Raw genomic sequence first — 22,986 nt, 5'->3', positions numbered from 1 at the left:
ACTCGAATAGTCTCATGGTCTCACAACCCCCCCTCCAAACTATGGACCCAAATGGAAGCTGCCTCCCTTGGTTTAAAAGGGATGCGAGATCTTTGTTGGCTCCCTAAATCATTCAGGCCCCCCATAACTAAGGCTAATGAATGCATAAAAACTACCTTAACCATATGGGACTCCCTCATTCGAAATCCAAACACTCTCTCTACCCCAATCTCTCCAATGACTCCTTTGTTAAATAACACCCTTTTTTTATCCCACCACCAGTTCAAATTTGAACCAGAAGATTCTTCCCTGAAAAATATGCCTATATTTTTACTCACGGAAAACTCCCAAATAAGAGATAGAATTGCCTTAAGAGATTCAATAGGCTCTCCCTTCCACTGTTGGTTTCCATACCTCCAAATACGCCAAACAATTATGGATAGCCCTCATAAAAATGATTGCCTCCGTCCGCTTACTCCATTTGAGAAATTATGCAATACTAAAGACACTCAGAAATCCCTTCTCTCTCACACACATAAACTCTTAAGAGCTATAAACACAGTCAAACTACCCTCATATACCACCAAATGGGAAACTGAACTTCGAGTTCAGCTCCCAAAAGACACCTGGCTAAAATGTTTCAACACAATCCACTCCTCCTCCTCCTCACTCATTCTGACTGAACTTAATTATAAGATCATCTCACGCTGGTATCTTACACCCCAAAAATTGAATGAAATATATCCAGGTGCTAACTCAAGTTGCTGGAGAAGATGTGGGGAAGTGGGCACACTTTCCCATATATGGTGGTCCTGTAATAAAATGTCCACTTACTGGGCTCAAATCGAGCGTAGCATCAATCTTACATTAAATACACAAATATCCCTTTCGGCAACCATGATCTTACTAAACCAAATCCCTAGACTGGAATGTATCTACCGAAGGAAACTCCTTCAACTAATGTTAACTTGCGCTAGACGCATTGTCCCTCTGTATTGGAAACAAGCTCATCCCCCTACTTATGAACACTGGGTATCAGAAGTCACACACATACTAGCTTTAGAGAAGAGACATTATTGTTTTATAGGAAAGAGAGATTTTATTCTAGATATAATCTTCCTATGGGAACAAAGAACGCCATAACTTTACAAAACAGACCCTCCTTCACAGCTAAATACCACAGGCTCTACAATTCTTCGGAATAAGTATTTCATTCTCTGCAAGGATTAATTGCAAAGGATTTACATGGAACCACACTATAATACACTATATTATTTTATAATTTATCTCTACATATTTTTATTTTTATGTTTGTCCCCTCCCCCACATCCCTAACTGTCACCTGCCCGAATCCTCCTCCTACCCCCCCTCAGACCTCCCTCCCCCTTCTCACTTTAAGACAAGACAAAGACTCAAAGTAGCTGGAGAATGTTTGATGATTTTTGCTGTCTAAGTATCTATCCAGATGACACCTAAAAAGTAAAAAAATATAATAAAAGACGAACGCTAGGAAATTACGTTATATTGTATTTTACCATGACACTTGTTACCCCTATATACCTGCACTCTTTTATTTTTGATGATTGTCACCCAACTGATTTCTATTGCTGACACCCTAACCCTTTTCATTTCCCTATTTAGTTATCCTTCCTCTCCCCCTTCCGCCCCCTATACTCCCCCCTCCTGTTGCATACCTTTTTAATTTTCACTAATTTCTATTATTATCTGCCCTAACCCTCTCCATACCCCCCCTCTGTCCACCTTCCTCCCTACTACCCAAAGAATTTATCTTTAAATTTGCTTTTTGCTTCCCTCAAATAAGGGGAAGAAATGATCACTGTGATATTACAATGCCTTACTGTAACTGAAAAACTATTATTGATTTATGTTTGATGTTCATTATATGTCAATGTTCCTTGTTTTTCTAAAAAATCAATAAAAATTATTTAAACAAAAAAAAAACAACCTAATTTTACCTTTAAAAATAAAAACCTAACATGACACACACAAAAAACCCTAACATTACACACAAAAAAACAACATCCTACCATTACAGAAAATAAAAACTAACATTACAGAGAAATAAAAAAGCTAACGGCTAGATTACGAGTTTTGCGTTAGAGGCTATGCGGTGCTAACGAGCTGTTTTTACTCACCGCTCACTTTCCTACAGCACTGGTATTACGAGTTTTTACGAACCCGTCGTTAAAAGACAAGAAGTGAGCGTTGAGCAAAATTTTGCTCCTTACCAAACTTCATTACCAGCGCTGCTTAAGTCAGCAGTGAGCTGGTCGTACGTGCTCGTGCACAATTTCCCCATACGAATCAATGGGGAGAGCAATAAAGCAGCGTAAAACACAGTAACGCAGCCCCATTGATTCCTATGGGGAAATAAAATGTTTACACCTAACACCCTAACATGAACCCTGAGTCTAACACCCCTAATCTTATACTTATTAACCCCTAATCTGCCGCCCCCGACATCACCGACACCTACATTATTCTTATTAACCCCTAATCTGCTGCTCCGGACAACGCCGCCACCTACATTATATTTATGAACCCCTAATATGCTGCCCCCAACATCGCCGACACCTACATTATATTTATTAACCCCTAATCTGCCGCCCCCAATGTCGCCGCCAACTACCTACGCTTATTAACCCCTAATCTGCCGCCCCAACGTCGCCGCCACTATAATAAATATATTAACCCCTAAACCGTCGCACTCCCGCCTCGCAAACATTAGTTAAATATTATTAACCCCTAATCTACCGTCCCTAACATCGCAGCCATCTACCTACATTTATTAACCCCTAATCTGCTGCACCCAAAGTCGCCACCACTATACTAAGTGTATTAACCCATAAACCTAAGTCTAACCCTAACGCCCCCTAACTTAACTATAATTTAAATAAATCTAAATAAAATTAATATAATTAGCTAAATTATTCCTATTTAAAACTAAATACTTACATATAAAATAAATGGCGGCGAAGTTGGGGGAGGCAGATTAGGGGTTAATAAATGTAGGTAGGTGGTGGCGATGTTAGGGACGGCAGATTAGGGGTTTATAATATTTAACTAATGTTTGCAAGGTGGTAGTGCGGCGGTTTAGGGGTTGGGGCGGCAGATTAAGGGTTAATAAATATAATGTTGATATTGGCGATGTTGGGGGCAGCAGATTAGTGGTTCATAAATATAATGTAGGTGGCGGCGGTGTCCGGAGCGGCAGATTAGGAGTTAAAAATTTTATTTTAGTGTTTGTGATGCGGGAGGGCCTCAGTTTAGGTCGTTAATAGATAGTTTATGGGTGTTAGTGTACTTTTTAGCACTTTAGTTATGAGTTTTATGTTACGGCGTTGTACCATAAAACTCTTAACTACTGACTTTTAAATGCATTAGGACTCTTGACAGGGTAGGCTGTACCGCTCACTTTTTGGCCTCCCAGGACAGACTCGTAATACCAGCGCTATGGAAGTCCCATAGAAAAAAGACTTTACAAAGTTTATGTAAGTCGTTTTGCGATAAGGCCAAAGAAGTGTGCGGTGACCCTAAACCTTCAAGACTCATAATAGCAGCGGGCGTAATAAAGCAGCGTTAGGACCTCTTAACGGTGCTTTTTTACCTTAATGCACAACTCGTAATCTAGCCATAACATTGCATAAATTAAAAAAAAAATAAAGAAAAAAAAAAGCCATTACCAAAAAATTGAAAACACGATTGTGCTAGACCAGTGATGGCAAACCTTGGCTCTCCAGATATTTCAGAACTACATTTTCCATGTTCTTTGGCTGGACTGAAGAGTGCCTAAGCATCATGGGAGATGTAGTTCAGAAACATTGGGAGTGCCAAGGTTCGCTATTACTGCGCTAGAGCAAAACCGTTTGCGCCTCACTTGTAATCTAGCCCTTTGGGTTTCATGTCCCTTTATGTCTTTTTATGCCTAGCACACTTGTGCTCTCTACTATAGGATTATACATGTTTATCCTGAGAGCTACCATGGCAACTTTTGTTTGGTTGAGTGGAAGATCCAGAATTATAATTTACATTATATATAATTATGAGACTAATCACTAGTGATGTCGCAAACTTAAAATTTTCCGTTCGAAAGCGGCAAATGCAAATGTCCGCAAAAGTTTGCGAACGGGCGAACCGGGCGAACCGCCATTGACCTCAATAGGCAGGCGAATTTTAAAACCCACAGGGACTCTTTCTGGCCACAATAGTGGTGAAAAAGTTGTTTCAAGGGTACTAACACCTGGACTGTGGCATGCCGGAGGGGGATCCATGGCAAAACTCCCACGTAAAATTACATAGTTGATGCAGAGTCTGGTTTTAATCCATAAAGGGCATAAATCACCTAACATTCCTAAATTGTTTGGAATAACGTGCTTTAAAACATCAGGTATGATTTTTTATCGATCAGATAGTATAAGGGTTACGCCCGCTTCACAGTGACAGACCAAACTCCCTGTTTAACGCACCGCAAACAACCGCAAACAGTCCATTTGCACAACCGCAAACTCCCCATTTGCACAAGGTTGGATACCAAGCTAGCCATGTCCCGTTCCTTGTCCTCACTGATGTCATTGAAGGTCTCTTTCTCCACCCAGCCACGTACAACACCAAGGGTCCCCGAAAGGGACACCTGCTGTGTTTGGTCTTCCACCTCCTCAAAGCCACCTTCCTCCTCTGACTCCTCTTCTTCAGACTCCTCTCTCTGCGTTGCCTCTCTCTGCAATATTATAAGGTGTGTTAAGTAGTACTATTCCTATCAGTTTAATCCCTGTTCCGTCCCCTATTAGGGGACATGTATATGGCATGGATTTTAGGAACCGGGAGATGGAAAAAGATGCTTGGTCGGTCCTCCTACTTCAAATTTGGGGCACTGCGCGTGCAATCTAATGTGCCCCAAGGCCAGAAAAATTAGGCATGTACACATGCCAGAAAAATTAGGTATTGTTGCAGCCGCTGCTGTAGCAGCGGCCAGAAAAATTGATGTTTGTTTCCCAGGCAGAAAGTGCCCTAAAACATTGCGGCTTGAACCCTAGATGGTGGCGGATAAGTCACGCAAGTCATCTGGCATTCGAAGATAAAATACAGCACCGTCTGGACCATTTTTAGCCCAAGGCAGCTTATCTCATCAGGCCTTTTTTACTCGAATGTATCGCCCAATGTCATTCCCTTCAGGATCCATCCCTTATTCATCTTAATAAAGGTGAGGTAATCTAGACTTTTTTGACCTAAGCGACTTCTCTTCTCAGTGACAATACCTCCTGCTGCACTGAAGGTCTTTTCTGACAGGACACTTGAAGCGGGGCAGGCCAGACGTTCTATCGCAAATTGGGATAGCTCAGGCCACAGGTCAAGCCTACACACCCAGTAGTCAAGGGGTTCATCTCTCCTCAGAGTGTCGAGATCTGCAGTTAAGGCGAGGTAGTCTGCTACCTGTCGGTCGAGTCATTCTCTGAGGGTGGACCCCGAAGGGCTGTGGCGATGCATAGGAGTTAAAAAGCTCTGCATGTCCTCCATCAACAACACGTCTGTAAAGTGTCCTGTCCTTGCCGGCGTGGTCGTGGGAGTCGTAGGATTACTTTCACCTCTTCCCCTGTTAGATTCCCGTTGTGTTGTGACATCACCCTTATACGCTGTGTAAAGCATACTTTTTAATTTATTTTGGAACTGCTGCATCCTTTCCAACTTGTGGTAATTCGGTAACATTTCAGGCACTTTATGCTTATACTGGGGGTCTAGTAGCGTGGACACCCAGTACAGGTCGTTCTCCTTCAGCTTTTTTATACGAGTGTCATTCAACAGGCACAACAGCATGAAAGACCCCATTTGCACAAGGTTGGATGCTGAGCTACTCATGTCCCGTTCCTCATCCTCAGTGATCTCACTGAAGGTATCTTCTTCCCCCCAGCCACTTACAACACCACGGGTACCAGATAGGTGACAATGAGCACTCTGGGATGCCTGTTGTGGTTGGTCTTCCTCCTCCTCCTCAAAGCCACATTCCTCCTCTGACACCTCTTCCTCACAATCCTCTTCCAGCGTTGCCGCTGGTCCAGCAAGCGATGCTGATAAGGCTGTTTCTGGTGGTGATGGTGACCACAACTCTTCCTCTTCACGCTCATCTACGGCCTGATCCAGCACTCTTCACAGGGCACTCTCCAGGAAGAAAACAAATGGTATGATGTCGCTGATGGTGCCTTCGGTGCGACCGACTAGGTTTGTCACCTCCTCAAAAGGATGCATGCACCTACAGGCATTGCGCATGAGCGTCCAGTAACGTGGCAAAAAAATTCCCAGCTCCACAGAGGCTGTCCTAGCACCCCGGTCATACAAGCACTCATTACACTTTTTCTTGTTGGAGCAGGCGGTCGAACATTAGGAGTGTTGAATTCCAACGTGTCGGGTTGTCGCAAATCAAGCGCCTCACTGGCATGTTGTTTCGCCGCTGGATATTGGAAAAGTGCGCCATGGCCGTGTAGGAACACCTTCCTGGCCTGCTTCAGGACGTCCTGTAAGCCTGGGTACTTATGCACAAAGTGTTGTACGATCAGATTACACACATGTGCCATTCACGGCACATGTGTCAACTTGCCCAATTTCAATGCCGCCACCAAATTACTTCCGTTGTCAGAAACCACTTTGCCGATCTCCAGTTGGTGCGGAGTCAGCCACTGATCCACCTGTGCATTCAGGGTGGACAGGAGTGCTGCTGCGGTGTGACTCTCTGCTTTCAGGCAAGTCAACCCCAAGACGACATGACACTGCCGTATCCGGGATGTGGAATAGTACCTGGGGAGCTGGGGGGGTGCCGTTGATGTGGAGCAAGACGCAGCAGCAGAAGAGGACTCAGCCGAGGAGGTTATGGAAGAGGATGGAGTAGGAGGAGTAGAGGAGATGGCAGCAGACCTGCCTGAAGGCCGTGGCGGTGTCACCAACTCCTCCTCTGCAGAGCCACGCATTCCATGCTTGGCAGCCATCAGCAGGTTTACCCAATGCGCAGTGTAGGTGATATACCTGCCCTTACCATGCTTTGCAGACCAGCTATCAGTGGTCAGAGGGACCCTTGCCCCAACACTGTGTGCCAGACATGCCATTACTTCCTTTCGCACAATCGAGTACAGGTTGGGGATTGCCTTTTGTGCAACGAAATTTCCCCCGGGTACCTTCCACTGCAGTGTCCCAATAGCTGCAAATTTTTTGAACGCCTCAGACTCCACCAGCTTGTATGGTAAAAGCTGGCGGGTTAAGAGTTCAGACAAGCCAGCTGTCAGATGCCGGGCAAGGGGGTGACTTTGTGACATTGGCTTCTTACGCTCAAACATGTCCTTGACAGACACCTGCTGTGGGCAGATGAGCAGGAACTGCTCCGGAAGAGAGACGGAGTGGCGGATGATTGAGAGGGGGCAAGGAGGACAGCAGTGGTTGACGTGGCTGAAAATGCTGGACCAGGAGGAGGATGGCGGCTTTGAGTTTGTGTGCTGCTTCTACTCATGTGTTGATCCCATAGGCGTTTGTGATGTGCGATCATGTGCCTTTGCAAAGCAGTTGTACCTAGGTGGGTGTTGGACTTCCCACGACTCAGTTTCTTTTGGCACAGGTTGCAAATGGAATCGCTGTTGTCAGAGGCAGACACACAAAAAAATGCCACACTGCTGAGCTCTGCGATGACGGCATTCTGGTGGTGTCAACAGGATGCGTTGATTGGCGTGCTGTCTGGCTGACCCCGGGTGCCAATGCATGCTGTCTGACTGTGCTACTAGCTCTTTGCGATGACCTCCCCCTGCTTCCAACTCGTCTCCTCCTTTCTGTCTCCCCATCTGAACTTTCCCCCTGTTCTTCTTCTCTTCTAGTGGGCACCCACGTGACATCCACGGACGCATCGTCATCATCAACCGCTTCACTTGTATCTGACAAATCAACAAAGGAAGCAGCAGCGGGTACAACATCATCATCATCACACCGTACGTCCATGTCTGTAATGCTGCCTGACTGAGACATATCACTGTTATCTACATCCTCTGTCAATGATGGTTGCGCATCACTCATTTCTTCCAACTGATGTGTAAAAAACTCCTCTGACAGTGAAGCGGCTGTGGTGCTAGTGTTGGTGGTGGCGGCAGGTGGGCGAGTGGTAACTTGAGAGGTGCCCGAAGATAAGCTGGAGGAGGATGGTGCGTAAAGGTTCAGAGTGGAAGCTACATAAGATTGGGCGTCCTGTGTTAAAAAGTCAACTATTTCCTCAGAAATTTTCGAGTTCATGGGATGTGGCCTCTGAACACTGGGCATTATTCTAGGGCCAAAGGCAATCACAGCACCACGACCACGACGGCACCTGCGGGGTGGCCTGCCTCTGCCTGTCATTTTTTTTTAAATGTACACTTGCACTACTATTAAACAAGATATGAGTGGTGGCACTGGGCAAGTGGGCACAGTATACGCTGTGAGCCTGACACAAAAAAGCAGACTGATGTTTCACAGTCCAAAAAGTTTTTTTTTTTTTTTTTTTTAAATGTACACTTACACTACTATTAAACAAGATATGAGTGGTGGCACTGGGCAAGTGGGCACAGTATACGCTGTGAGCCTGACACAAAAAAGCAGACTGATGTTTCACAGTCCAAAAAGTTTTTCTTTTTTTAAATGTACACTTACACTACTATTAAACAAGATATGAGTGGTGGCACTGGGCAAGTGGGCACAGTATACGCTGTGAGCCTGACACAAAAAAGCAGACTGATGTTTCACAGTCCAAAAAGTTTTTATTTTTTTAAATGTATACTTACACTACTATTAAACAAGATATGAGTGGTGGCACTGGGCAAGTGGGCCCAGTATAAGCTGTGAGCCTGGTACAAAAAAGCAGACTGATTTTTCACAGTCCAAAAAGTTTTTTTTGTTTTTAAATGTACACTTACACTACTATTAAACAAGATATGAGTGGTGGCACTGGGCAAGTGGGCACAGTATACGCTGTGAGCCTGACACAAAAAAGCAGACTGATGTTTCACAGTCAAATTTTTTTTATTTTTTTTTTTATTTAAACTACTGTTACAGCAGATATGAGTGGTGGCACTGGGCAAGTGGGCCTGGCACACACGCTAGCAGGCAGGCAACTGCAATTAGATTACACAAGCAGACTGATGTTTCACAGTCAAAAAAGTTGTTTTTTTTAAATTTACACTACTGTTACACCTGATATGAGTGGTGGCACTGGGCAAGTGGGCCTGGCACACACGCTGGCAGGCAGGCAACTGCAATTAGATTACACTAGCAGACTGATGTTTCATAGTCAAAAAAGTTTTTTTTTTTTAAATTTACACTACTGTTACACCAGATATGAGTGGTGGCACTGGGCAAGTGGGCCTGGCACACACGCTGGCAGGCAACTGCAATTAGATTACACAAGCAGACTGATGTTTCACAGTCAAATTTTTTTTTTTTTAAATTTACACTACTGTTACACCAGATATTCCCTCGTGGCACTGTGCAAGTGGGCCTGGCACACACGCTGGCAGGCAGGCAACTGCAATTAAATTACACTAGCAGACTGATGTTTCACAGTCAAAAAAGTTTTTTTTTTTAAATTTACACTACTGTTACACCAGATATGAGTGGTGGCACTGGGCAAGTGGGCCTGGCACACACGCTGGCAGGCAGGCAACTGCAATTAGATTACACAAGCAGACTGATGTTTCACAGTCAAAAAAGTTTTTTTTTTTTAATTTACACTACTGTTACACCAGATATGAGTTGTGGCACTGGGCAAGTGGGCCTGGCACACACACTGGCAGGCAGGCAACTGCAATTAGATTACACTAGCAGCCTGATGTTTCACAGTCAAAAAAGTGTTTTTTTTTTAAATTTACACTGCTGTTACACCAGATATGAGTGGTGGCACTGGGCAAGTGGCTTGGCAGGCAGGCAACTATAATTAGATTACACAGGAAAAAAAAATTATGTTCTAGCCCTAAAAAGGGCTTTTTGGGGTGCTGTCCTTACAGCAGAGATCAGATGAGTCCTTCAGGACTGTAGTGGACACTGAATACACTAGCCTAGCTATCAATTTCCCTATTAAATCACCAGCAGCTACACTGTCCCTCCTCTCACTAACAATGCAGCTTCCGAATGAATCTAAAATGGCTGCTTTCCTGGAGCTGGGAGGGTCTGGGAGGGAGGGTCTGCTGCTGATTGCCTGGAATGTGTCTGCAGACTGTGAGATACAGGGTCAAAGTTTACTCAATGATGACGAATAGGGGGCGGATCGAACATCGCATATGTTCGCCCGCCGCGGCGAACGCGAACATGCTATGTTCGCCGGGAACTATTCGCGACATCACTACTAATCACATGAGGCTTTCACACTAGAGTGCTAAACCTGAACTAGGATGTTTTATTAGCAAACTGATTTTAGTGGACTTAATGATCTTCTATTAATCCTGTTACTTAATATTAGCTTGAGAATTGCAGTATAGGAATTGTTCTGATATTATAAACTCAGAAGCACTGATAATTTTGTATGTCATATGTAATCAAAGGACACATTTCCTAAATGTATTAGATCTCCTTTGGCCATCAAGGCATTTTTAATATTTGTAAACTTTGAACAATATTATCTTTATTATAGAATTCTAAAATGATACGCTGATTTAAAAATAATAATGGCAATATTGGAAGTCAAAATAATGCCTATGCAACTTTTAATTCTAAATATACATCCATTTTCCATTAAATAAAAAACAATATAACAATATAAAACAGTCACATGAAGCCAGTATTTTGAATATAAAAAACTACTAATATTAAAAGTAACATATGTGGTTAAATGTATTATTATTCTTAACATCTTGAATTTTATTAGCTTACTAATTAAAAAGCTTTTTAAGCTTTTTATGTGCTAATAAAATCTTGTATAATTAATATTAAAAAGAACAAAACTAAATGGAAAAAGAACATTGTTTCAACTTCAAAGCAATATGTGTTTAAAACTTATGGCAAAATATGAATTATTAAATGTTCTCAGTTTCAAATAACAAGTGAAAACAGGTTTTAAAAATCTGTGTATCTTCTTTAAAGATATGATAATAGTTTTATTTTTTTCTTGATAAACATCTATTTATTTCTTTACACTGTCAGAAAAAAGGGTATGGTTGGGGTACGTTTGTGAATACTTAGGGGTAGATTTATCATAATGCGAGCGGACATGATACAATGTAGGATATTATATCCGCTGCACATCGTTAAATTCCAACAGCATTCGCTGTCGGCATTTATCATTGCACCAGCAGTTCTTGTGAACTGCTGGTGCAATGCCGCCCCCTGCAGATTCTCGGCCAATCGGCCGCTATCAGAGGGGGTCAATTAACCTGATCGTCCACGGCCTCAGAGCAGATGGACAAGTTATGGTGCAGCGGTCTTTAAACCGCTGCTTCATAACTTCTGTTTCCGGCGAGCCTGAAAGCTTGCACCGAAACAGAGGCATCAAACTCCATATGGAGTTTGATAAATCGACCCCTCTGGGTACAACTGCTGTGGTTGTACCCTCAATGGATCATAATTACAACTTAAGGAACTAATATGTACCATTTAGTGGTAAATAAGGTAAAAATATGTTTCCAACTATCAAAGGGTCCATGTCAGTACCATTTAATCCCCCCAAAAAGGTTCAATCACTTGTGTGACTAAAAGGTTGAGGTTGATGGGTGGTTCAAGGCTGCCAAACCCTGCAAGTCCATATAATTTGTGCATCTCAAATATTAATTGAACATATAACTGGCAGTTACCAAAAATGAATTCAACATACATGTTGTACAGCAAAATAATTAATTTTCAATGGTTGTTGGTAATATGCAAGAGGTGGGCAAAGCAATAAAAATACTTAATAACCCATATCTTCAATGATACTGTGTTGCTGGTTCTAAATAGCGCAAAAGGGGGCCTCTCTATCAAGCTCCAAAAGGAGCTTGATGGCCCGTGTTTCTGGCGAGTCTTTAGACTTGCCAGAAACAGCAGTTATGAAGCACCGGTCACAAAGACCGCTGCTCCATGACCCTGTTCACCTGCTCTGAGCAGGCGGGCAGGAATCGCAACAATTCAACCCGATCGAGTACGATCGGGTTGATTGACACCCCTTGCTGGCGACCCATTGGCCGCGAGTCTGCAGGGGGCGGCGTTGCACCAGCAGCTCTTGTGAGCTGCTGGTGCAATGTTAAATGCGGAGAGCGTATTGCTCTCTGCGTTCAGCGATGTCTTGCGGACCTGATCCGCACTGTCGGATCAGGTCCACAAGACATTTCTTAAATATGCCTCAAGCTTTCAACATTGTAATATTTATATTTAGAGCATCAAGATGATAACTCTTAAAGATAAAGCAAATGTATTAACTAAAATTACAGAGAACATTTTTCGTTTCAAACACTATAAAATAAACAAGAGCTGTTTAAGAACCTGTTTTTAAAAAAAATAAGATAAAATTGTAACTATTCCCCAGCCACATACATGGACATTGTGTAACAAGCCATAGCACCATCTATTGGTTGAAAGTTCCTTGGCATGTGTAACACAGCTCCATCTATTGGTAGAAGGTTCATCACCAAAATGTGTACTGGGGAAATAAACTAATTTGGATATATTTTGCATAGAGTGACAATTCAATGTATGGTTGTACGTTTTATCGTTTATCTTTCCCATGAATCCCCCTTCCTTTCGTTAGAGTTACATTTTTATTATTATGTTGTTTTCTATATGATTTATTTATATTTATGTTTTATGTGGCTGTCAGGATAATGGCATACTTATTCTCTGCACTGTCCCTTTAAAGCATCCTGCTCCCATTAACATCAGCCTATTTAAGGCCCCTCCCAGCATTTTCACATTGCTTAGTATTGAAGTTTGTTTTAAACCTTAACCTGAGCCTGCTCTCTGTGAGATTTATCATACTACTTCTGTTTGTTGGATTCCTCTACTCCACCTAACTGGATTCCTGTTGTCATCCTCTCCTACCTGCCTGCTTCTCCCTCAGAAGATTCAGCTATTTCAAAAGCCTCACTCCTACCTTTACCTCTAACCCCGTTTCCCCTGCAGCTCACCGGCCTTGGGATTCACCTTTCACGGAGCTCCTCTTCCTCATGCTGTGACGTCATCAGCCAGCTGCTACTGAGCTTCCTTGCTCCCTCTGGCAAGTCGCCATTACAACCCGGTGTTTGCAACTATCATTATAACAGTTCTGTTAGCGGTAAGCCAGTCTCTGAATTTTTACTTTGCTGCTATACTCTAAGATTAGTATCTCAGTTGCTGCTGTTATTTCTGTGACTTTTAGTTTATTCCCTCATATCCTGCTGTTTTACCGTAACTCTGTTCACAATAGCAATTGCTTATTTTTTCTATGATCATAGTACCAATTTTTCCTAGCTTATTTAATTTTTACCTTTATTATTGTTAAAATCTCAGGTTTATCTGGGCATACCCCTGCTGCATTTACTTTCTCACAGTGACTACCCAGACACATGTGGCAGCCATAGGGAATATGCTCAATTACTGCCTGTATACTAAAACTTTGCAATAAGGAATAAGGTTTTACATAGCTGCCTAATTCCTAAATTTTGTTTTACCTTTTCACTCTGTTGCAAACAACCATACAATTTTTATTGTTTTTCCATTCCAGCAGTTGTGGTCCAAATAACTAAGCTGCACACATTTTTTCTTTCTTAGTTGTGCCTGACATAATACTAAGCCACAAAACTATGGACCCAGCTGGAATGAACGCACATGTGCAAAATATCACACAGAGGGTTGATTTATTAACTGAAGCTGTTAATACTTTGAAAACAGAAAATGATACTTTAAAAGCTTATATCAGGGATGTGGTTGATAAGAGGGTACCTATATTAGAACCACAGGTTAGTACACCAGAAAAATTTAGTGGTGAGAGATCTGAGTATAGAGATTTCAAGAATGCTTGTTTGCTTATGTTCTCCCTTAAACCTCATACCTATCCCACTGATAGAGCAAGGGTACTCACAGTTATATCCTATTTGAGAGGTGAGCCCCGCACATGGGCCAACACTTACTTTGAGAATAACGATGATATACTTAATTCTTTGGAAAGTTTTTTTTTCTGCTATGGGTCAGCTATATGAGGATCCATATAAACAGCTTACTGCTGAAACGGCAATGCGAGGCTTGAAACAAAAGAAAAGAGTAGTTGAGGATTACATTGCCGAATTTAAAAAATGGGCGAAAGACACTCAATGGAATGACCTTTCACTGAGAAATCAGTTTAGATTAGGCCTTTCAGAAGGAATTAAGGATGAGTTGTCTAGATCTGAACTACCACATACTCTTGAGGCTTTAATGTCACTTAGCATAACTATAGACAGAAGACTGAGAGAGAGACAGCAGGAGAGATCATTTCATGAATATCCTGCAAAGAAACAAAATACACCCAGCCCCAGCAAATCAACTGCTGAACCTATGGATATAGGTTTTATAAAGGGACCATTAACCCCTGAGGAGAAGATCCGACGAAGGGCTAATAACCTCTGCTTATACTGTGCTTCAGACAAACACACTGTCAGGGACTGTCCTTCCCTCCTGAAACAAAACAAGGGTAAGATGTATAAAGAACCTTTTTGTTGTACCACTCAGGATCATGCTCTCCCTTACCTAAATTTATCTCTTCTTTTACAGTGGGAGTCACATCGAATCAACGCTCCCGCGATTATTGACTCAGGAGCTACAGCCTCCTACATAGATACTGTATTCACTAAATTCAATAAAATTCCACTTGTGCAAAAAAGGTCTCCTGTGTTATTACGTGGAATAGATGGTAATCCAATCACATCAGGTCCAGTTAAATATCAAACAATACCCTTACTTGTTGTTACCCCAGACCACCATAGGGAGTATATGTCATTTGATGTAATATCATCCCCTATTTCACCCATAGTTCTCGGTATAAACTGGCTCCGAATTCATAATCCTGAAGTAAATTGGTCTACCTCAACAGTCACATTTAATTCTACATTCTGCTCTACTACTTGTTTCCCAGCTACTATTTTGCAAACCACTGAATCCAATGAGACAATTCAAATTCCTGAGGTTTATAAGGATTATGCAGATGTATTCAGCAAAACCCAGTGCGACAATCTTCCTCCTCACAGGAAGTATGATTGTCCTATTGAGATCATACCTGGCTCTGAGATCCCCACGGGTCATATTTACCCACTCTCAAACCCTGAGTTAACACACCTTAAATCTTACTTAGATGAAAATCTAAGGAAAGGTTTCATCCGTCCCTCCACCTCTCCAGCTAGTGCTGGGATTTTTTTTGTTAAAAATAAGGATGGCTCATTGAGGCCAATCGTAGACTACAGACAACTAAATAAAATTACAGTAAAAAACAGATATCCTTTACCCCTCATCCCGGAGTTAATTGAAAGGTTGGAGGGAGCAAAATTTTTCACAAAATTGGACTTAAGAGGAGCCTATAATCTCATCCGAATTAGATCTGGAGATGAGTGGCTCACGGCGTTTCGAACAAGATACGGATTGTTCGAATACGTCGTGATGCCTTTTGGGCTCTGCAACGCGCCCGCAACTTTCCAGCACTTAATTAATGACATTTTTAGGGACATATTAGATGTCTTTATTGTCATCTATCTGGATGATATTTTAATTTATTCTAAGACCTATCAGGAACACATTTCCCATGTTAGACAAGTTTTATCAAGGCTCAGAGGTAACCACTTGTATGCTAAGGCTGAGAAATGCCTGTTCAATTCACAGACCATATCCTTTCTGGGATATGAAATTTCTCCTTCAGGTATCCATATGGAACAAAAAAAGGTTGATGCAGTTTTAAATTGGCCCATACCAACAACTAAACGTCAAGTTCAGTCCTTCATGGGTTTTGCGAATTTCTACCGCAAATTTATTAAAAATTTCTCCAAACTTGCTCTTCCTTTAACTGTTCTAACAAAAAATAATTCACATTTCAGGTGGACTAAAGAAGCACAATCCGCTTTTGATTTGTTCAAACAAAATTTCACTTCAGCACCAATACTCCGTTTTCCTGACCCTAATCTACAATTTGTTCTTGAGGTGGACGCCTCAAATTCTGCTATTGGCGCTGTTCTCTCCCAAAGAGAAAACTTGTCAAAACCGTTACATCCTGTGGCTTTTTACTCCAAGACTTTGAATAGTGCGGAACAAAACTATCCTATTGGTGACAAAGAACTCTTAGCCATAAAACTCTCCCTGGAACACTGGTGACACCTCCTTGAAGGTACTTTCATTCCTACACTCATCTATACAGATCATAGGAACCTGCAGTACTTGAAGGCCACTAGAACCTTGTCAGCCAGACAGGTTCGCTGGAATCTCTTTTTCTCTCGTTTTAATTTCCTCATCACATACCATCCTGCTGGAAAGAACCAAAAAGCTGACGCACTATCCCGGTTACCCACAAGTCTTCCACATCAAACGACCGACCAATCCATCATACCAAAAGAAAACTTCATTTCTTTTACTCTCGAAGTCTCATCTAACCTTAAAAAGGAACAGTTGGCCGACTCTACAAAGCCATCACACCTTCTTCAACTTAATACTCAAGGACTTTATTCTCATGATTCAAAGATATATGTTCCACCTTCCCTCAGACTCATTCTCCTTCAATCTGTACATGATTCACCTCTAGCTGGTCATCCAGGTATCCATAAAACTCTCGATCTAGTAAAAAGGGATTACTGGTGGCCTCATATGGCAACTGAAGTTAAGGACTATGTAAACTCTTGTCTTAATTGTACCATTTCAAAAAGGGATAAACACTCTCCCTATGGGTTGCTTTTGCCTTTGCCTACTCCAAAGAATCCATGGTCTGAGATTGCTTTAGACTTTATTGTAGATTTGCCAGTCTCTTCAAAGAATACCACCATCCTTGTCGTTGTAGATCTCTTCACGAAGATGTGCCATTTCATCCCCTTCTCCAAACTTCCTACCGCTTTGGAGACAGTACATTTGCTTCTCAAACATATTGTTAAGTATCATGGACTTCCCACTTCAATCCTCAGTGATCGTGGCAGTCAATTTTCTAGCAGACTATGGTACCATTTCTGTAAAACTTTATCTGTTGAGAGAAAGTTAACTACTGCTTACCACCCGAAATGTAATGGTCAAACTGAACGTTGTAACCAGTGGTTGGAACAATTTTTAAGACTCTTCTGTTCCTCTCAACAACATCTTTGGAGTGACTTCCTGCATTACGCTGAATTTTGTTACAACAACACTATTCATTCCACTACTGGTCAAACTCCCTTCTTTGCAAACTACGGTTTTCACCCCAAGTTTCACATCCTACCATCTTCTACCGTTCCAGTATCTAGTATATCAGATTTGTCTGATTCCATCTCTTCCAACTTTAAAACCATCGAGTCCAACATCATAGCAGCAAAACAACTCCAGAAACAGTATTATGATCGCCGCAGAACTCCGCCTCCTGTCTACACAAAAGGTGATCTCGTCTGGCTATCCACCAAACACCTAAGTTTGAAAACCCCTTCGAAAAAACTTTCTCCGTTGTTCATTGGTCCATACCCTGTTGAACTCGTCATTAATGCCAATGCTGTCCGGCTTAAATTACCCGATAATTTAAGGGTTCATCCCACATTCCATGTATCCCTTCTCAAACCCTATAAGGATCTCAGGGATTTCTCTTTACAAACGTCTCTTCCACCTATTTCTCTCGACCCTGAAATGGAGTATGAAGTTCACTCAATCCTGGATTCCCGTTTCCGCAGGGGACGTATTGAATATCTTGTTCATTGGAAGGGTTTCTCTACAGATGATGATTCCTGGGAACCAGCTACCAAAATATCCGCTCCTCGTTTGATATCTCATTTCCACCAGAGACATCCGGATCGTCCTGGGCCTTGAGCCTCTGGAGTGGCTCCTTGGAGGGGGGATTCTGTCAGGATAATGGCATACTTATTCTCTGCACTGTCCCTTTAAAGCATCCTGCTCCCATTAACATCAGCCTATTTAAGGCCCCTCCCAGCATTTTCACATTGCTTAGTATTGAAGTTTGTTTTAAACCTTAACCTGAGCCTGCTCTCTGTGAGATTTATCATACTACTTCTGTTTGTTGGATTCCTCTACTCCACCTAACTGGATTCCTGTTGTCATCCTCTCCTACCTGCCTGCTTCTCCCTCAGAAGATTCAGCTATTTCAAAAGCCTCACTCCTACCTTTACCTCTAACCCCGTTTCCCCTGCAGCTCACCGGCCTTGGGATTCACCTTTCACGGAGCTCCTCTTCCTCATGCTGTGACGTCATCAGCCAGCTGCTACTGAGCTTCCTTGCTCCCTCTGGCAAGTCGCCATTACAACCCGGTGTTTGCAACTATCATTATAACAGTTCTGTTAGCGGTAAGCCAGTCTCTGAATTTTTACTTTGCTGCTATACTCTAAGATTAGTATCTCAGTTGCTGCTGTTATTTCTGTGACTTTTAGTTTATTCCCTCATATCCTGCTGTTTTACCGTAACTCTGTTCACAATAGCAATTGCTTATTTTTTCTATGATCATAGTACCAATTTTTCCTTGCTTATTTAATTTTTACCCTTTATTAATGTTAAAATCTCAGGTTTATCTGGGCATACCCCTGCTGCATTTACTTTCTCACAGTGACTACCCAGACACATGTGGCAGCCATAGGGAATATGCTCAATTACTGCCTGTATACTAAAACTTTGCAATAAGGAATAAGGTTTTACATAGCTGCCTAATTCCTAAATTTTGTTTTACCTTTTCACTCTGTTGCAAACAACCATACAATTTTTATTGTTTTTCCATTCCAGCAGTTGTGGTCCAAATAACTAAGCTGCACACATTTTTTCTTTCTTAGTTGTGCCTGACAGTGGCATACCACCCTAAGTTAAATTGGGTGTTGTTAGAGTCTAGTACAGAGTGAAATAAAACATGTTGAGTAGCTCCTTTTGTAACTGGTTGTTTATCCTGGTTCCTTCAGGAATTTCTGTGGCAGTCTTAGAAACTGCTGTTTGGCTACACTAACCAAACTTATAAAACTGCAGTGTGGCTATTGTAATACTGTCTAAAAAGTACACATTAAATGAATGTATATTTGAATGTTATTAAATAAATTTGATAGAACAGCATTTTAATATGCTGTACAGCGTAAAAATGTGCCATCATGAGGTACAAAGGGCCTGTCACTGGGGGAGTACCCTTTTTGCACCATTTTTTAAGAGTACATTATAGTACCATAGGACTGAGGTCCAATCTAGTCAATAAAGGTACATATTTGCCTTTGAAAGGTACAATCTGCAAGGGGAACTAATTTGTACCCATGTTAAAGGGTACAGCGGGTGTACCGTTGAGGGCACTGCCCCAGTGACAAGCTGTTGTACCCCTAAAGGTACAATTTTTGCAAAAATTTTTCTGACAGTGTAGGAATTGAAAATCTTATAATTTAACCAAATATTTAAAGGGTTAGAAAGCTTTGCACAGTTGTACCTAAATAAAATACATTATTATAATTATTATATAATGTAATAAAATAAAACTATTTTTGAATGAAAACAAATCTTCTACATACTTTAAATATTTTGTTTAATTTTTCACAAAAGGAGTAGAAATAACTGCCCATTAAAGCCGGTATAGGTTATGTAAATTTTGCTACCGCCCCCCAGCCAATGACAAAGTGGTTGGGCCCGTTAATTTTAATATTACTATTATTTCATTTGTCTGCTTTGCATGCGAACTTGCTTTATAAGGTAATCGCATGTGTACTACTGTCAGTAACTCTCAGCCGCCATATTTGATTTCCTTTTGATCGCAAGCAAATAATATTTAATATGCTCGTTAGTCTAGGGGTACTTTGTACACTTACCTAGAAGATCTTGTTAAAGTTGTTGCCGCTCCTTCCTTGGCAACATACGCTATCCCTGGAACTTCATCGCTCTGGTGCGCCACTCCCTCCAGCATTAATGTCACTATTTACGTGTCTGCCCTCCATCTGACACTTGGATCATGACGCGCCGCAGGAGAGAGGATAGAGCTGGATGAGTGTGCGCATGTGTTGGCCAGAAAATCATTTTAATGCGCATGCGGGCCGCCATGATATTTCTTCCTAGGTAGAACATTGGTATAGGGCCCGCATAATGAGTATAACAATGGGTTTGTCACAATATTATTTTTTTAATCAAAATTAGAAGAAAATTACATAAAACATTTAACAGGTACCAATTACAAATACCTGTATTATATATAGAAGTTTTTAAAAAGTTAAAAAAAATTGGGTTTACTATCCTTTTAAGAGTAATACAGATTAAATGAAATATTCAAAACATATTCTAATGTGAGTATATATTAGACAAATACAGAGAAAAAAACATTTGTTTCGGATTAAATTTTCATTACGTTTCGTTTCACCAAATTTTTGTTGCCTGCACTATTTGGTTTTTGTTTTGTTTAAAACTAAATGAAAATCAAATTTCCCTTAAACATTTACATATATTTTCGTTAAAACATATGTAAATGTTTTAAAGTTACAGGTTAAAAGTTCACCTGTAGCTACATACTTACCCCAACGTGCTGTGGAGAGTGCACTAGCCAGATCCTCTTCATGCCAAAGCCCTGACCGTTCTAACAGGAGGCTTAGCAGTTGCAGATTCTGGGTGCCAAGCATGTTAAGCCTCCTGTTAGCATGGCCTGGATTAGAGCGTTCTCCAGAACTCGTAAAGGTAAGTATAGCCTTGAAAATATAATCAGTATTGTTTTAGTTTTCTTTCAATTTTGTTTTGTTGGTGCATTAATTCAGAAATTGTTTTTTATAAAGTTGGCTCATATGCTAAATTCTAAGCCCTTGAAGGCCGCCTCTTATCTCAGTGCATGTTGAGAGTTTTTTTACAGCTAGACAGCACTAATTCATGTGTGTCATATAGATAACATTGTGCTCACTGCCGTGGAGTTACCTTGGTGTCAGCACTAATTGGCTAAAGTGCAAGTCTGTAAAAAGAACTGAAATAATGGTCAGTCTGCAGAGGCTTAGAAACAAGGTAATCAGAGGTAAAAGGTATATTAATATAACCGTGTTGTTTATTCAAAACTGGGGAATAGGTAATAAAGGGATCATCTATCTTTTTAAACAATAACTATTCTGCAGAAAATGGGCCCTTTAATCTCTAATGTATATATATATAGATATATATATATATAGATATATATACACACAGTGAGAAGCACACTCACAGGAACAAACAACCGTCTCAATACCATTGTTAGCCTGTTCTATGGCAATTTACTACTTGGGTGCAGCTTCTTTTAGCCCAGTAAATGCTTTTCACAGAGTAGAACTTTCCTGTAGTATATCATTCTGATCCCGCCTATTACAGTCAGTCCAGCGCCGGAATACCAGGCAATTCACTCTGAACAAGGAACATAGCAACCCTAGACGATCGTTTCGGCCTTCATTGGGCCTCGTCAGTGAGGTGTAGCAGTATTCCTCTAAGCACTCTGAGCAAGGAGTCCACGTTTGGATTCCCCTTTTTCCCATAGGGAGACTAAATACACACAGTGAGAAGCACACTCACAGGAATGAACCAGCTCAATACTATTGTTAGCCTGTTCTATGGTGATTTACCACCTGGGTGCAGCTTCTTTTAGCCCAGTAAATGCTTTTCACAGAGTAGAACTTTCCTGTAATATATCAGTCTGATCCCGCCTATTACAGTCAGTCCAGCGCCGAAATACCAGGCAATTCACTCTGAATAACGTACATAGCAACCCCAGACAATCGTTTTGTCCTTCATTTGGCCTTGTCAGTGAGGTGTAGCCATATTCCTCTAAGCACACTGAGCAAGGAGTCCACGTCCGGATTCCCCTTTTTCCCATAGGGAGACTAAATACACATATTGAGAAGCACATTCACAGGAACGAACAACCGGCTCAATATATATATAATTTATTCTATTTTCCTACTATACTTTCACTTGAGCTAATTAATATATATATATATATATATATATATATATATACTGTGTATATATATATATATATATATATATATATAGTGTATATATATATATATATATATACACACACACATATATAATGCAGCTGTATATGATTTTTATATTATTTCTGCTGTTTTTATTTTTTCTCTGTAGTTTGCTTGTGTTGACCTTTTTTTTTTTTTCTCTAACACTCCTTACCTTTCACTCTCACTGGCCTTTCTTCTATTTACGACACTTCACTCACCGCCCTCCTCTTCTCTAACCACATCTTGTTTTAAGTGTTACATTCTATCTTATTGATTACTATTGCTTCAGACTTGAGAAAGGGAGTAAATATCCTGAAAGGTTGTCTTTAAAATATTATGTCCAATACTGGAATACTCTATTTATTTTGATATTATATATATAAATATAAACACAGGAATGGAACAAACTCTCAGACTGGACCGGGTACACATCCTAAGTCACTTTAAATTCCACAGCCCTGAACACTGACAGACTGTGCAGTTCCCAGCAACATAGGCAGTTAACCTCTGAGCTGCCTGGGTGACAGGCCCATAGGGAAACGTACAAAAAAATATCAACACAACACATAGAAAGCCTGGCACTCACCAGCAGGCACACAGTAATGTTTACAAGCAAAAATGTGAGAGTCAGTTGCATTTGATGCCAGAGGTTCAAGTCCAGGACCATGTCAAGGTCTCTCCCTTCCTGGGACCCTAGCCAGCACGCAACACATGGTTTCAAACAAACCAACTGGGAACCTGCAGGTCAAGTTCTCTCTTGGATGGATCAGACTAGAAAAGGAATCATATAGGAACTGTAGCACAGAAACAGGAGTCTGTTCAGAAGCATGCGCTTCTACAGGAACCTATATCTACAGAACAAGAAATTTGTACTCAGGCAGAAGTTCGCACAAGCTTGAATGCCCTTTGTACAGTGTTCTCATCCGGTAAGTTCAGC

At 41.3% G+C, this 22,986-nt stretch overlaps 1 long non-coding RNA gene across 1 annotated transcript; it reads left to right on the top strand.

The window, feature by feature from the left end:
- Positions 1-14,169: 14,169 nt before the first annotated feature.
- LOC128644200 (uncharacterized) lies at positions 14,170-14,791 on the top strand. Its single transcript, XR_008399948.1, has 2 exons — positions 14,170-14,602; positions 14,683-14,791. It is a non-coding gene; the product is annotated as an uncharacterized LOC128644200 (long non-coding RNA).
- The last annotated feature ends 8,195 nt before the right edge of the window (positions 14,792-22,986 follow it).

The sequence above is a fragment of the Bombina bombina genome, unplaced genomic scaffold (assembly GCF_027579735.1).
Source record: "Bombina bombina isolate aBomBom1 unplaced genomic scaffold, aBomBom1.pri scaffold_902, whole genome shotgun sequence".
NCBI lineage: Eukaryota > Metazoa > Chordata > Amphibia > Anura > Bombinatoridae > Bombina > Bombina bombina.
This window is presented reverse-complemented; position numbering and strand designations above follow the sequence as displayed.